Genomic DNA, 14850 nt, shown 5'->3' with positions numbered 1-14850 from the left:
TCACTATCAGGACTTTCTCTCTTACCCTTGCCTTTTTTCTTACCCATCTTCTTTTTTTCTTCACTGGTTTCTATATGAGATTAAGCAATGGGATTTCACCCTCAAACTCATCAACAACCGAATCTGCCAACACCATAAGTTGGTGTTGCTGTAATACTCCAACATCCGCCTTCACCTTGTCCAGGGTTGCTCTAAATTTTGCAAGGTCTGAGCCTGACATTTCTCTTACCTGTGTATTAAAATGATTTTCTAATTTATCAATTCAATCGGGCAAGGCTCAGAAGGGCTCCAGTGCGACCTTAATCCTCTTGTCCACCACAGAGGAAAATTTCTTGGCAAAAAGTTATAGATGAGCCTCACACCACTTGGCTTATTTGTCCACTCTCCTGAAATTCATTGGGTTAAAGGAAAATTCTGTGGTAGACATAGCAGCTGACAAATTTATTTTATTTCTAGGCACTGATTCTGCTATTGCTGGGGAGGTTGGTGCTACAGCCTCAGAATCCTGCACTATTACATTAGGTGCTGAGTTGGTACCTATAACTGGTGGGTCTGTTTCAACCCCTGCTCCTCTGTCAAGTGTCAGTCTTGGATGATTTTTATCATATTGGATGGGATTGTGGGTCTTCTTGGAAAGTAGTTCTTCATCTAACCCCACAACCTCAGGTACATGAGCTGCCTTACATAACCTTATAAATAGACAAAAGAAAGGATATGCCGTATCAGGCCTTAAGACTCAAATTTTCATCTCCTCAATAATGATCTCCCCAAAGTTTAACTTGAGCTTAGCCACAAGACTTGCGACCAATATTACTCCATCGTCTCCAAGGATATTATATCCCTCAGTAGGCATCAAATGGGTGCGTACTACACCCCACCAGAACTTTGCCTATTGAGTCAGGGAAACATTAAAAATCCTCTCATTAGGGTTGGTCAGCCATTTAGTTTTTCCTTCAGCTATGAGAGTTACTAACCAAGACTATTGATTCTCACGATGCTTTAACCGAGCATAGAAAGTAGGTGAAGTGGCCTGAGGAGTGAATCTGAGGCCATGAAGAAATCTATTGATTATCATTTCTGAGAGATCCACGATCATACCTTGTACTGGAACTTTATCCAATAAGGGTTGATTTGCTAACTTCTCCCCTTATTTACACATGTTTTACAATCGAGCCTGATAGTTTGCATAGAACTCCCTAACTAGTGTATGGCAAAATGAGTTTCCTCCTTTCAAAGTCCATCCCAAGTCGTAGTCTCAGAATTTCTACTCTACTTCAGGATATCTATTCAGCCCGATAGTGATGATCTTCTTTTCTTCAAAGATTGTCCTTTTAATGGGCCTTTGTTTTGTTCTGTGAAGCCCATCATAGAAGATTTTTTATGCCTTGGGAATTTGCTACCTAGCACTGTCTCAAACCTCAGGGTTCTTGTATTTAACCATAGTTCCCCGAATCGGAGATTCTTCATCATCTTGTTGCTCAGCAGAAGGGGACTCAGATGATGGTCCATCAGATTTATATTGCTCAGACATATTTTCCTGGGAATCAGGATGATCTGAATCATGCTTTTCAGATCCAGCATGTTCAAACTCTTATTGCTCAAAGGCCGTTTACTCAAAAGCCGTATATTTAGATGTTGTTGGCTCAGTCTCACTCTCTTCACTCTCCTCCACCTCAACTGGTGGAGGTGGTGAAGGCTTTTTGGGCTTTTTTTTTCCTTCCTTAGCAGTGGCTCCTCATCCTCATAATCGGATCCCTCATCAAAGAGTCTCTGAGGTACACTTCCCTTAGTCCTTTTTTTTTTTGTAGATTTTGGGTTCTCTCCTTTTGGTGCCATTATAAGACCTGATAAGTGCCTTCAATTAGGTTACATGAGTAAGAAAAAGTAGATGAAAGAAGAATTCTTGATTTTGACTTCAACCCACACTCACAAGAAAGGAAGTTTTCTTTTGTTTTACTTGGAAATACTTTAGAAAGGGAAGAAAATAAACTAAATATGGAAGGAAATAAAACTTAAAGAAAAGAAAGAAAATACGCGGGAAGGTGGAAAGACAAAACTGTGAGCCAGGTCGAATCTTTTTAATTTGGCCCAAAATTTCAGCTACTCTTTAAAGCTTTCTGATGACAAAGGCTGACGGCTTATCACACTTGTGATAGCCTATCACGAATGTCATCAACCTCAATAGAACATGCCTCAGGTTTGATTTCTCTTATGATAAATTTGACGGCTTATAACAATTATGACAGCCCGTCAAATATGTCATCAGGAATACTTAGTTGGATACCTTGATTGCACCTTCTTTGAACTAGAAACTAAATACAAAAATAAACACTTTGCTGGAACATAAAAATTTTGGGTTGCCTCCCAATAGCACCTGATTTAATATCGCAGCACGACTTGGTTATCTTGACTACTCAGAATTCGTCAAGACAACTTGCTCATATCTCTTTATCATCTTCATAGAATAAATCCACGATTGATAAAAAACTCATCTTCTTTTTCTGGGTCATGGATGAGTGTATTTTGAATCTTGCTTCTTTGTCATTGAGCTTGAACTTCAGCTCATTCAGCTCTATCTCCACTATCACTTTCCTAGTTATAAGGAAAGGTCTACCTAGGATGATGGGTACTTCAAAGTTCACTTCACAGTCTAGGACTACAAAATCAATAGGCAGTATAAAGTCAGCCACCTTTACCAATACATCATGTAATAAGCCCACTGGCCACTTTACAGACCTATTCGCCATCACCAACCACATGTTTGTTGGGGTAGGATCCCCCAAACCCAGCTTCTTATACACAACAAGTGGCATTAGATTTATACTGGCTACCAAATTGCATAGAGCTTTTGTAAAATTCAGGGACCCAATAATGCATGTGATGGTAAATGCTCCCGAGTCTACCTTCTTCTAAACTAAAGCACTTGTGGAGATAGCACCACAATGATAGAGATTGTCCTTCGGCTCATGGCTAACCTTCCGTTTCTCTGTGACAAGGTCTTTCATAAACTTAGTGTATCCTGGCATTTGCTCAAGTTCCTCCACCAAAGGCATATTTATTGTTAACTTCTTCAACATCGTCATGAACTTGCTAAACTTTGTATCATCAACTTTTTTTTTGCAATCATTGAGGAAAGGGAGGTCGTGGTCTTGGGAGATTTTGCACCACTGCCTTCTTCTCCTTTTCTTTCCCTTTTTCTAGAGCATCATTAGAACTATCCAGCTTCTCAGAGTCCATAAGACCACCTTCTTCCAGTTTATCATCAACTACCTCATCAACTATATCCTTGCACACAGAAAGGCCAGGTAATATCTTACCACTTCTAGTGGTAATCTCCATACATAAGCCATCATTTCATGTATTCTAGACTCCTAGGTAATGTTCCATTCTTTCTCTGATTCAGCGCTGTAGATAGTTGGCTCATTTGCTGTTCTAGTTACTTGATCGAGGAAGAGTGCGAGTTTACCAACTGACTAATAAATGAAATATCGGTATTCATGGTAGTCACTCTTGAGTTGGTATCCTCAACTTCCTTTAACAATTTAGCCATCATGTCCTCCATGGACATCTTTTTAGAACTTATTGTAGCAGCCTCACAATTTTTAGAAGGGACATATAGCTCGCTCTTATCATTATTGCCCCTTCAATTTCCCTACTTTCTATCTTTATAACCAGGCTTATCATAATAATTCCAACCTTGATTCCATTAGCTATTGCCTCAGAAACCCCCTGATTATTAACATAGTTTGCCTCTTCTTCTGGATTAGCATCAACTCTATCGTGAGATCCCACAGCTTTCACCTTCTCAATCTTGCTTGATAGCAAGTGCTTGGTTAGCAAGTCCATCTTCATTTTTAGGTACGCCATGTCTTGATCATGCTCCTTGTAGCTACTACATTGTTCCACAGTCATACCCATAGAAATAGTGGAGCTTGCTACCATAAGTCTCTGGTATGCCATGCCCGACTTAATTTGATCATTCTCTCTAGCATTTCTGAAGTCTCTGGGAATGTAAGATTAACAAAAGAACCATTAATAGCATTATCTACAATTGGTTTTATTACAAAGTTAAGATCCCTGTACAAAGTCTCCATCAAGTGTATGTCCATCATATTGTGGTTCAGACACTGCATCAGCTTCTTTTTGAATCTCTCCCAGGTTTCATACAAGGCTTTAGTTAGGAGCTGTTTAAAGTTGCTGATCTCATCCCTCAGCTGTACCCTCCTAGAAGGTGGAAAAAACCTTTTTATGAAAGCTCCTTTTCACTGTCTCTAGTTGGTTATAGAATTGGGTGTCAGCTCATTAAGCCAGAATGTTGCCTCTCCAGATAGAGACAACGGAAACAATCTTAAATGGATAGCATTCTGACCCACTCCTGGGTTATCAAAAGATTTACAAATGGTGACAAAGTTCACCAGATGCAAGTTCGGTCCATCCCTATGAAGGCCACCAAACAACCCTTTCAGATTGAGGAGTTGAATCATAGTACTCGTAATGTTGAATTTTGCCCCAGGTGCCAATGGTGGAGGAATAATTGCACCCATTGCACCTGCTCCATCCATTCTATCATCATCATTATTGAGGTCATACTGTACTAGCTGGTAATGTTGCCTTCCTCAGAACGGATGGTTCCTATTAGCATACGATGTATTAGTGCAGCTACTTGCTCTACACGCCTCTTACATTCTATATATTCACCTGAGCTTTATCTAAGGCAGCTACCTTATCAGCCTCCTGCTGGTATGCCGATCTTTTATGGTAATAATGGTTCTTCGAAGCTTCTGGTTCTTGGCATATACTACAAAGTTCCTACAATAAACAAAAACAACAAATAAATGTCAAACTAGGAAACTTGAGTAACAGTCAATTAGCACACACAAACTTTAATTTACAATCGTATTCCCCGAAAACGGTGCCATTTTTCATAATGCTCAAACTACACCTCTTTAATAAAAATATAAGCGATCATTGTCAATATATAACCCAACTAGGTTGGGGTCGAACCCCACAGGGAATATGGTGTGAATCTAAGTTGTATGTGAGTTAATCAACTGATAGTTAGTAGTTTCTAGTAAATTGGAGGATATGAGAATTTAGCAAATAATTGTTGGTCACTTTAGTTTCAGTGTTTGTAATCAAGAGTTTATGGAAAACCAAAATTATGTTCACTATGAGTTTTGGTACTTGATAGATTCTATTAGTGGATTCAAGATTCTCACGATAGGTAGGAACAACAGATTGTCTTTATCGAAGTTATTCCTAAATGTCTCTTGACCTAGTTAAGCATTTAATTACCTAATCCTCTCGGACTTAGGGAATTTATATTCATTGACCAGACTTTACCTCAGGTTAATTAACCTTGTTATAGTGTCAATTATTAAACGGAAGGTTGGTACCTTCCAAGTCCCTATCAATATTTCACTTCCTACTATAGTTGATTTCTTATCTCAAGCAAATCAAAGCAGGTGCTATCTATCGTTTGCAACTAATAGACAATAATTAAAACCTCAGAATTATCAAGGAGTCCTATTACCTTTAGAATCTTGAACACTTAGCAACTTACCAAGACCTAACCCATAGATCCCATAATTTGGGTTAAAGGGATTTAACCACTCATAATGTAATAATCGATACAACAAGTTCAATTCATAATTTAAAAGATGAACTTACAGCAAGATGAATAGCAACGAGTGTTTCTCAGATTAGATCAAAGTAGAAATCCCAAAATATTAACGATAATCTCTTCAAAGTTAATTGTTTTGTTCAAGTTAAGAAACTAGAGAGAAAATAACAAAATAAGTGCATTCCAAAAAATAGGTTCAGAATAATAATCATCATTAGAAAACCCTAAACTATGCTTTAAATACTTCAGCCTAATTATGGAAACAAAATCACAAAGTTCAGCGTCCTTCTCGGATTAGGTGACGACATGCGTGACACCTTATTAGGAGGCTGACGACTTATCACGGATGTCATCAACTCCTCTTTAATTTTGACACTTTATGTTTAAGGCTGATGGTGAATCATGACCGCTTATCAAAACTATGACGATGTATCTGACAATGTCGTTATTTCTTCACCTCAGGTCCCATGTTCTGTCTAACGCTGACGATAACTCTAATGGCTTATCACAAGGCTGACGGCTTATCACATATCATCATTATTTCTTCCAACTGAATCCTATTCTCTATTTAAGGCTAACAATAAAGGTGATAACCTATCAGAGTGCTGATGACTTATCAGGAATGTCGGCAGCCGCACTTCTCTTCTATTTGCTTTAAATTTCAACTCTTTTACTTCCATCATTGTTGGTTCTCTTGCCTCTTGACTTCCATTGCAAAATCAAATATAAAACAGTCAAAAATGACAAAATTTCTTAAGACTTTGCAATTATTCTTAGTTAAAAGCCTCAAATGTGTTAGTATCTACTCACACATCAGCCACAACAAAAGTGTTCAGAAGAAATGACTAGTAATCTCTCAAAACTAAGGAATGCCTTCTAAATACTTTCGCTCTGGCAAGAATCTCTACTGATGACAAGATATTCGCCGTGCAAAAGTCTACACCATCAGCCAAAATGCTTTGCCACAACGAAAGTCTTCAGAAGGCATGACTTGTAATCTCTCAAGATAGAAAAATTGCAACTCCTCTGTCTTGCACTATTGAGCAATGTACAAAGGCTACAGAAGAGCAACATGAACTAAAAAAAGTGAGAACATAAATAGAAAGGACAAACTAAATGAAGTTTGTCCTAAACAAACTCTGCACGCACCTTATTTCTCCCCTATTTATGTTCTCACTTTTTTTAGCTCATGTTGTTTTCCTATGGCCTTTGTACATTAGTCAATAGGCCAAGACAGAGGATTTTCAATTTTTCTATCTTGAGATATTACTAGTCATGCTTTCTGAAGACTTTTTGTAAGTCCCCGCAAAATTTCAAAGCTTAATTCAGTCCTTTAAGCTTGTCAAGGGGTGCTAGATTTAGAAAATTCTAGCTAAGTTTCCAGACTTAAGTTTATTTTTAGCCTTCAAATGTTGGCAATCTCATTTCGTAGCCTTAATGTCCTTTAAGGGTCTATATTTTGTTAATTCATGATCAGGAAGGTCAATAGATGTTTTCGGATAAGTTTTAGATTTTTCGGACCTTGTTTAGACCACGTTAGGAGTCCCAAAATAGTGGAACAATGTGATCTTGGTGAGATGCACAACCCATAGTATTGGTTAATATTGTTCTAAGTTACCAGTCAAAAGTACTGAGACACGGTGCGACGCGTCGAGTATTGCATCGATGCCATCGACACGCCGCGTTACCAAACGCGTTAGTGCCCAATTTTAGTCATTAAATGACCACGTCCTTAAGGGTAATTAGGTCATTTTACCCCGACCTCTAGCCCTCATAACCCAAAATTTAGCCCTCTTTTGGCTAAATTTATTCATTATTTCACAATTTCTCAAGAACAAGAAACCCTAAGAGATTAATTTCAAATCAAGAACTCAAGAATTCCTCTATTAACCTTCAAGAAATTATCTACTAAGGTATATAAAGTGTTCATCCAAGGGTCCCTTTCACCCTTGGAGTTCAAGAAACCCTTTTCATGTGGGTTTGATTGACACATGTTTATGTTGTGATATGATTTCCAAGATTGAATCTTTATTAAATTCTCATGACTTTATGTTAGTATGTGGATTGAAATCCTTAAATTTAAAGTGCTTGATATAGCCATGATGTATTAGTTGTTGATTCATTCCCTAGAAAAGGTTATGCCTTCCATGTGTTTGTTAAAATGCCTAAGTGAATAAGAATTGTGCATTATGTCCTATTTGTGAGCTATATGATGAACTTATGATGTACCCACATGTTCAAAATGGCACCCATGCTAAAGCTATTTCTTGTAATGATTTGGTGGAATGCTCATAAGTATGGATTTGTGAAGTTATATTACGTTAGCATGTATTCCCATTCATGTGTAAGCTTATAACTTGCGAATGCTTCATAAAATCCCTCAATGATAGTATTATGAATTGTTGACTATGTTTGTTTATGTGTTCAAGTAGTTCCATGTCTATTTTATTTTCATTCTATCGAGTCCTGGGGGTATTCAATACTCAAACATTTAGTTGTGTTCCTAGAGCCAGTGTTAGTTTTAAGATAATCTCAGTTAAGTCACGATCAGCAGAATTCAGTCAATCTCAAAACTCAAGAATACTCAATAGTATTCAGTTAAGTCCTCAATAGCTCAGTTAGTTATCATAATTTAGTAATATTCTGTCAGTCAACAAAACTCAGTGAACTCAGTCTAGTTCAGTCCAATATACTCAGTTAAGTGTCTATTTATATGGGAGTAGGATTCAGTACCAAGTGAACCTAAGGATGGAAACTTACCTGTCAGCAGAGGGTGTGATTCATAGAAGCAGTCCTTACATTCTAGAATTACATTGCCAGCGTAGGTTAAGATATCAAAACCTGCCAGATGAGGGTTGATTAGGTGGCTTAACCTATCAGATGAGGGTCCCAATGTTTTAGTTAGATTACCTGCCAGATGAGAGTCACTCATAGCTTATCCTTACCAGTAGTTTTGTATTGACACCCTTTTAATTGGGGTTACAGATTGGACCCAACTTAGTTATAATATCTTATTTGGGGCATGTCAATTAGATGACTACCTCCCATAGTCTCAGTCTTCAGTAAAGAACTGAGATAACTCTACAGATTTTTGGACTGTCAGTTACAGTCACTTAGCTTAGTACGAAACTCAGCTAGTTCCATTAGAATCAAGACTGTCAGACACAGTCACCCAGTTATCAAGTATATCAATTATCAGTAATCCATGTTATTAGTAAACTCAATATTTAGAATCCTTATTATTTCAGTTACAGTTATGTATTCATGCATGTATCCTTACATAGTCATGTTCATGTTATTCAGCCAATTTAGTTCATGCATATGAACCCTTGAATTCAGCCTTACCTCACTTTGCATACCAATACATTCATACGTACTGACACATACTTTTTTCTTGTGTACTATGGTGTTTTATACCATAGAGTTCGGATGCTCAGGTTCCCGATTACGCTTAGCATCTTAGATATCAGTAGTCAGAGTCAGTGGTGAGTCCTCATATTTTGTGGACATGATTATTTGTTTTACAGTATTTTAGTTCTTAGTCATTTTTAGTAGATGGAGTTAGTTGGGGACATGTCCCATCAACTCCTTATTCACACAGTTTAGAGGCTTTGAGAATATAGTATATTCAGACAGTTATTTTAGTCTTGGTATTATCATACCTTGTTCAGACATTGTTTTATTCAGTTTTGTTTAGTATTTGAACCTTATGGAAAGTTTTCTGCTTTTATTTCAGTTATATTGTTACCATAATATTACTATTATCCAGTGCTCAGTTAAAAATAGCAATCATGGGTTAGCTAGTGGTCCTTCGGGATTATTAGTGACATGTAGCATCCGTGGTACTAGACTCAGGGCGTTACAAACTTGGTATCAGAGCCTAAGGTTCAATAGAGTCCTAGGAAGTTTGGAAGCTGCATTTAGTAGAGTCTTGTGCATGGATGTATAGTGCGCCATATTTATGTTCAGGAGGCTATGAGATGTTTTAGGAATAGTTTCCCCTATTTTAATATTCATGTCGTGCGAGTGAGAATGATCTCCAGTTAAACTCTCAGTCTAATCCTTCTTTCTTTTCCATCTATAGAAAAATGCCTCCAAAGAGGACCCAGGGAAGAGGAACAGGAGATTAGCCAGCCCCTTAGCCTGATCAGCCTAATCCTTTAGGCGAACATGTCTCCCATGTAGAATTTAAAGCTGTATTCACTAATCTTGCTCATTCAGTTGCTGCCCAGAAAGAACGTCCAACTATTATTTTGGCCAATCCAGTAGCTAATTCTGCTGTAGCTAGGATTTGGGACTTCACCTAAATGAATTCTTTTTTTTCTAGGTCTAAGACAGATAAGGACCCTTAGGAGTATCTTGATCAGGTGCAGAAGATTACTATATTATGGGAGTTACTGCTATCCAAAGTGCTGAGCTAACTGCATATCAGTTGTAGGACGTGGCTCATACTTGGTTCAATTAGTGGAAAGCAGATAGGGCTATAGATACAGGGCCTATTGATTGGGAGGAGTTTCCCACCGCTTTTCTAGATAGATTCTTTCCCTTAGAGATGAGAGAAGCTAAGGTATTAGAATTTATTAACCTCAGGCAGGGCAATAAGATAGTGAAAGAGTATTCTCTTAAGTTTACTCAACTAGCTAGATATGCTTCTCTTGTGGTGGCAGATAACAGATCTCAAATAAGTAAGTTTGTATCTGAAGTGAATGATAGTATGGTCAAGGAGTGCAGAATCATGATATTGATTAGTGAGATGGACTTGGCTAGGCTTATGATCCATTCTCAGCATATAGAGGAGCAGAAGAATAAAAAGAGAGAAAAGCAGAATAAGAGAGCCAGAATAGGTAGCTTCAATTTTAGTCAGCCTAAGTCAGGGGGTGGGAATCATTCTCAGTTTCTCCTAAAGTCCTCAGTTCCAGCTCCTTTCACAGCCTGTACTCCAGTTCCTAAGTTCAAGAATGGTAACAAAGATAGGGTGCCAGGCTCTAAGTCTCAGAGCAGTGTTAGCAGTGCTTGAACTCATCCTCTTTGTCAGACTTGTGGTAAGTACCATCAGGGTATTGGCAGAGCTGGCAGTGATTTTTGTTTTAGATGTGGCAAGCTAGGCCACAGAGTCAGAGATTGTCCTCAATTAGGTTCTCAGGGTCAGCCTAACCATTCCTCAACTCAGTCTGGTCACCCAAATCACCAGGGTGCCACTTCCTGTGCTACCAGTGGGCAATGCCCAAACAGACTTTATGCTCTTTAGTCCTGATAGAACCAGGAGAATTTTCCTGATGTGGTCACTAGTACATTACAGATCTTTCATATATATGTTTATGATTTGACAGATCCAGGACCTTGTATTCTGTTACTCATATAGCAGTTGATTTTGGAGTCAGTCTTGAAATTCTAGCAGAGTCCTTCTCAGTCTCTACCCTAGTGGGTAAAACTATCATAGCCCAGTAGGTATACAAAAACTATCCGAATATGGAATTCTAAAGAGTCACTTCAGTAGACTTAGTCGAATTAGAGATGACTGATTTTGATGTCATTCTCAGCATGTATTGGCTTCATTCTTTATATGCCATAGTCGACTACAGAAATAAAATTGTCCAATTTTAGTTTTCGAATGAACCCATCCTAGATTGGAGGGGTAATACTTCAGCCTTCAAGGGTCAGCTTATTTCCTACCTAAGGGCAAGGAAAATGATATCCAAGGGATGTGTCTATCATCTTGTTCGAGTTAAGGACTATAGTTTTGAAAATCCCAACCTTGAATCAGTCCCAGTAGTGAATGAATATTCAGATGTGTTCCCAAAAAATCTTCCCAGAATTTCTCCCGAAATGGAAATAGACTTCGACATCGACTTTCTCCTAGATATTCAACCCATATATATTCTGCCATATAGAGTGGCACCAGTAGAACTCAAAGAATTAAAAGAACAATTAAAGAATCTCTTAGACACGGGGTTCATCATACCCTGTGTGTCTCTGTAGGGTGCACCAGTTCTATTCGTGTGAAATGTGGATAGACTATCGTCAGCTAAATAAGGTCATAGTCAAGAAAAAGTATCCACTTACCAGAATCGATGACTTGTTTGACCAACTTCAGGGTGCCATTTACTTCTCTAAGATAGACTTTAAATTAAGCTATTATTATCTCAGAGTCAAAGAATGTGACATTCCAAAAATAGCCTTTTGTACTCGGTATGGTCACTTCGAATTCTTAGTCATGTCCTTTGGTCTTACCAATACCCCAACAACTTTCATGAACTTAATGAATCATGTGTTCAAGTAGTACTTGGACATGTTCATCATAGTCTCCATAGATGACATTCTTGTCTATTCCTGCAGTGAGCATGATCATCAGACTATCTCATAATAGTATTGCAGACTCTCAGAAATCATCAATTATTTTCCAAATTTGGTAAGTGCAAATTTTGGCTAAGGTCAGTAGCATTTTATGGTCATATTGTTTCTGATGATGGCATTAGAGTTAATCTTTAAAATATCGAGGTAGTGAGAAACTCACCTAGACCCATCACTCCATCAAATATTAGGAGTTTCTTTGGTTTGGCTGGCTATTACAGATGGTTTGTTAAGGGATTTTTGTCTATTGCATCTTCTATGTCTGTATTGACTCAGAAGAAAGTCAAATTTCAGTGGTCAGATTCATACAAGAAGAGTTTTTAAGAGTTGAAGACTCAACTTACCTCAACTCTAGTTTTGACTCTTCCAGATAATCCAGATAGGTATGTCGTGTATTGTGATGCATCCAGGATAGGTTTGGGTTATGTCCTCATGTAGCATAGTAAGGTCATATTCTAAACCTCTAGACAGCCTAAGCCCCATGAGAAAAATTCTCTGACTCGTGATCTTGAGTTAGCAGCAGTAGTGTTTTCCTTAAATATTTGGAGGCACTACTTGTATGGGGTGCATGTAGATGTGTTCACAGATCAAAAAAGACTCCAGTATATATTCTCATAGAAATATTTTAATCTCTGTCAGAGAAGGTAGTTAAAGCTCTTAAAAGATTATGACATGGGTGTCCTTTATCATCTGGGCAAGGGCAATTTAGTGGCTGATGCTCTCAGTAGACTGTTTATAGGTAGTGTTCCTCATGTTGAGGACAATAAGAAGACGTTAGCCCAAGAAGTTCATCAGTTAGCCCGGCTAGGTGTCCTCTTAGTCGCAGCAGAAGGTAGTGTGTCGATTCAGAATAGTTCAGAATTATCTCTAGTTTTTGAGGTAAAGGAAAAGTAGGATAGAGATCCCAGTTTAGGCAAGATAAAAAAGTCAATCAAAGATCACAAGGTAGAGGTTTTCTCCCAAGAGGGAGATGGTGTTTTGCATTGTCAGTGATATTTGTGTGTGCCAGGTATTGATGACTTAAGGAAGTGAATTCTTGCAGAAGTGTGTGGTACACGTTACTCTATTCATCCAAGGGCCACTAAGATGTACCGTGATTTATGGAAGATCTATTGGTGGAGTGAGATATATTGCAAAGTTTTTGGCTAAGTTCTCAACATATTAGCGAGTTAAGATTGAGCATCAGAAGCCTAGTGGGTCTATCCAGGATTTTAGTATTCCTACTTGGAAGTGGGAAGAAGTGAACATGGACTTTGTGATGGGTTGACCTCATACTCATCGGTAGCATAACTCAGTCTAGGTCATTGTAGATAGAATGACCAAATTAGCTCATTTCCTTTCAGTCTATACCTTTTATTCTATAGAGGATTACGCCAAACTCTACATCAGAAAGTTGGTCAGATTGCACGGTGTTCCGTTGTCTATTATCTCAGATAGAGGTACCCAGTTCACCTCTTATTTCTGGAAAGCATTCTAAAAGGATCTTAGTACCCGAGTTCACCTCAGTACAACCTTTCATCCTCATATCAATGGTTAAGCGAAAAGAACCATCCAAACTTTAGAAGACATGCTGTGAGCATTTATAATTGACTTTAAGGGTAATTGGGATGACCACTTGCCTTTGATTAGGTTTGAATACAACAAAAGTTATCATTCCAATATTCAAATGGCTCAATTTGAAGCTTTCTATGGTAGGAGCTGCAGATCTTCACTCGGTTGGTTTGAAGCCGGTGAGGCAGCAGTGGTAGGGCCTGACTTAAAGTTGATACCTTAGATAAAGTTTAGCTAATCAGAGAGAGGCTCAAGATAGCTCAGAGCTGATAGAAATCATACACAGATATGCCCAAAAAGGATATTGAGTTTAAGATTAGTGATTATGTGTACCTAGAAATCTCTCCCATGAAGGAAGTGAAGAGGTTCGGCAAGAAGGGAAAGCTCAGTCCCCGATATGTCGGTCCCTTCAAAATTCTTAGTCATTTTGGCAAAGTAGCTTATGAGCTTAATCTGCCTTTTGATCTAGCTTCAGTGCATCCAGTGTTCTATGTCTCCTTGCTTATGAAATGCATAGCTGACCCAAAAGTTGTAGTCCCTATTGAGGGTATAGGTATTCCGAACACTCTCTCTTACGAAGAAATTCCAGTTGAAATCCTTGATTATCAGACTCGTAGAATGAGGAACAAGGAAGTTCCTCTAGTCAATGTTTTTTGGAAGAATCAGTCCTTTGAGGGAGCTACTTAGGAAGCAGAAGCAGACATGCGAACCAAGTATCCTCACCTCTTCTTCGCTAATTCAGACTCAACCCAAGGTAATGGCTTTTCTTAAGCTTATTCCATGTCATGTTCAGATTTCTATTACAAATTTGGTATTCAGTTTCATGCTCATTTTTCCATTTCAAACTTGGCATCCTTTACCATTACATGTTCAGTCGAATGTTCACATGTCAGTTCAGTCATGTATTCATGTATCAGATATGCATGATCAGCTTATCAGTACTCCCAGTCATGCATTCATGTATCAACTCAGTCATAAAATCATGCATCAGATATGCATGCTCAGTATGAATCTCAATAAATCAGTAATGTCAGTCATGTTATCATGTTTCAGTTGTTCATGTTCAGTATGCACATCATCTTATCATTTCTCCCATCCCAGTCAGTATTATTTGAGGACGAATGTTCACAAGGGGGATATATTTGTAAGACCCCACAAAATTTCTAAGCTTAATTCAGTCCTTTAAGCTTGTCAAAGGGTCCCAGACTTGGAAAATTCTAGCTAAGTTTTCCGACTTAGTTTATTTTTAGCCTTCAAAAGTTGGAAATCTCATTTCACGACCTTAATATCCTTTAAGGGTCTATATTTTGTTAATTCAGGACTAG

The sequence above is a fragment of the Capsicum annuum genome, chromosome 10, assembly GCF_002878395.1.
Source record: "Capsicum annuum cultivar UCD-10X-F1 chromosome 10, UCD10Xv1.1, whole genome shotgun sequence".
Taxonomy (NCBI): Eukaryota; Viridiplantae; Streptophyta; class Magnoliopsida; order Solanales; family Solanaceae; genus Capsicum; species Capsicum annuum.
The sequence above is the reverse complement of the archived record's forward strand: the minus strand, read 5'-3'. Positions refer to the sequence as shown.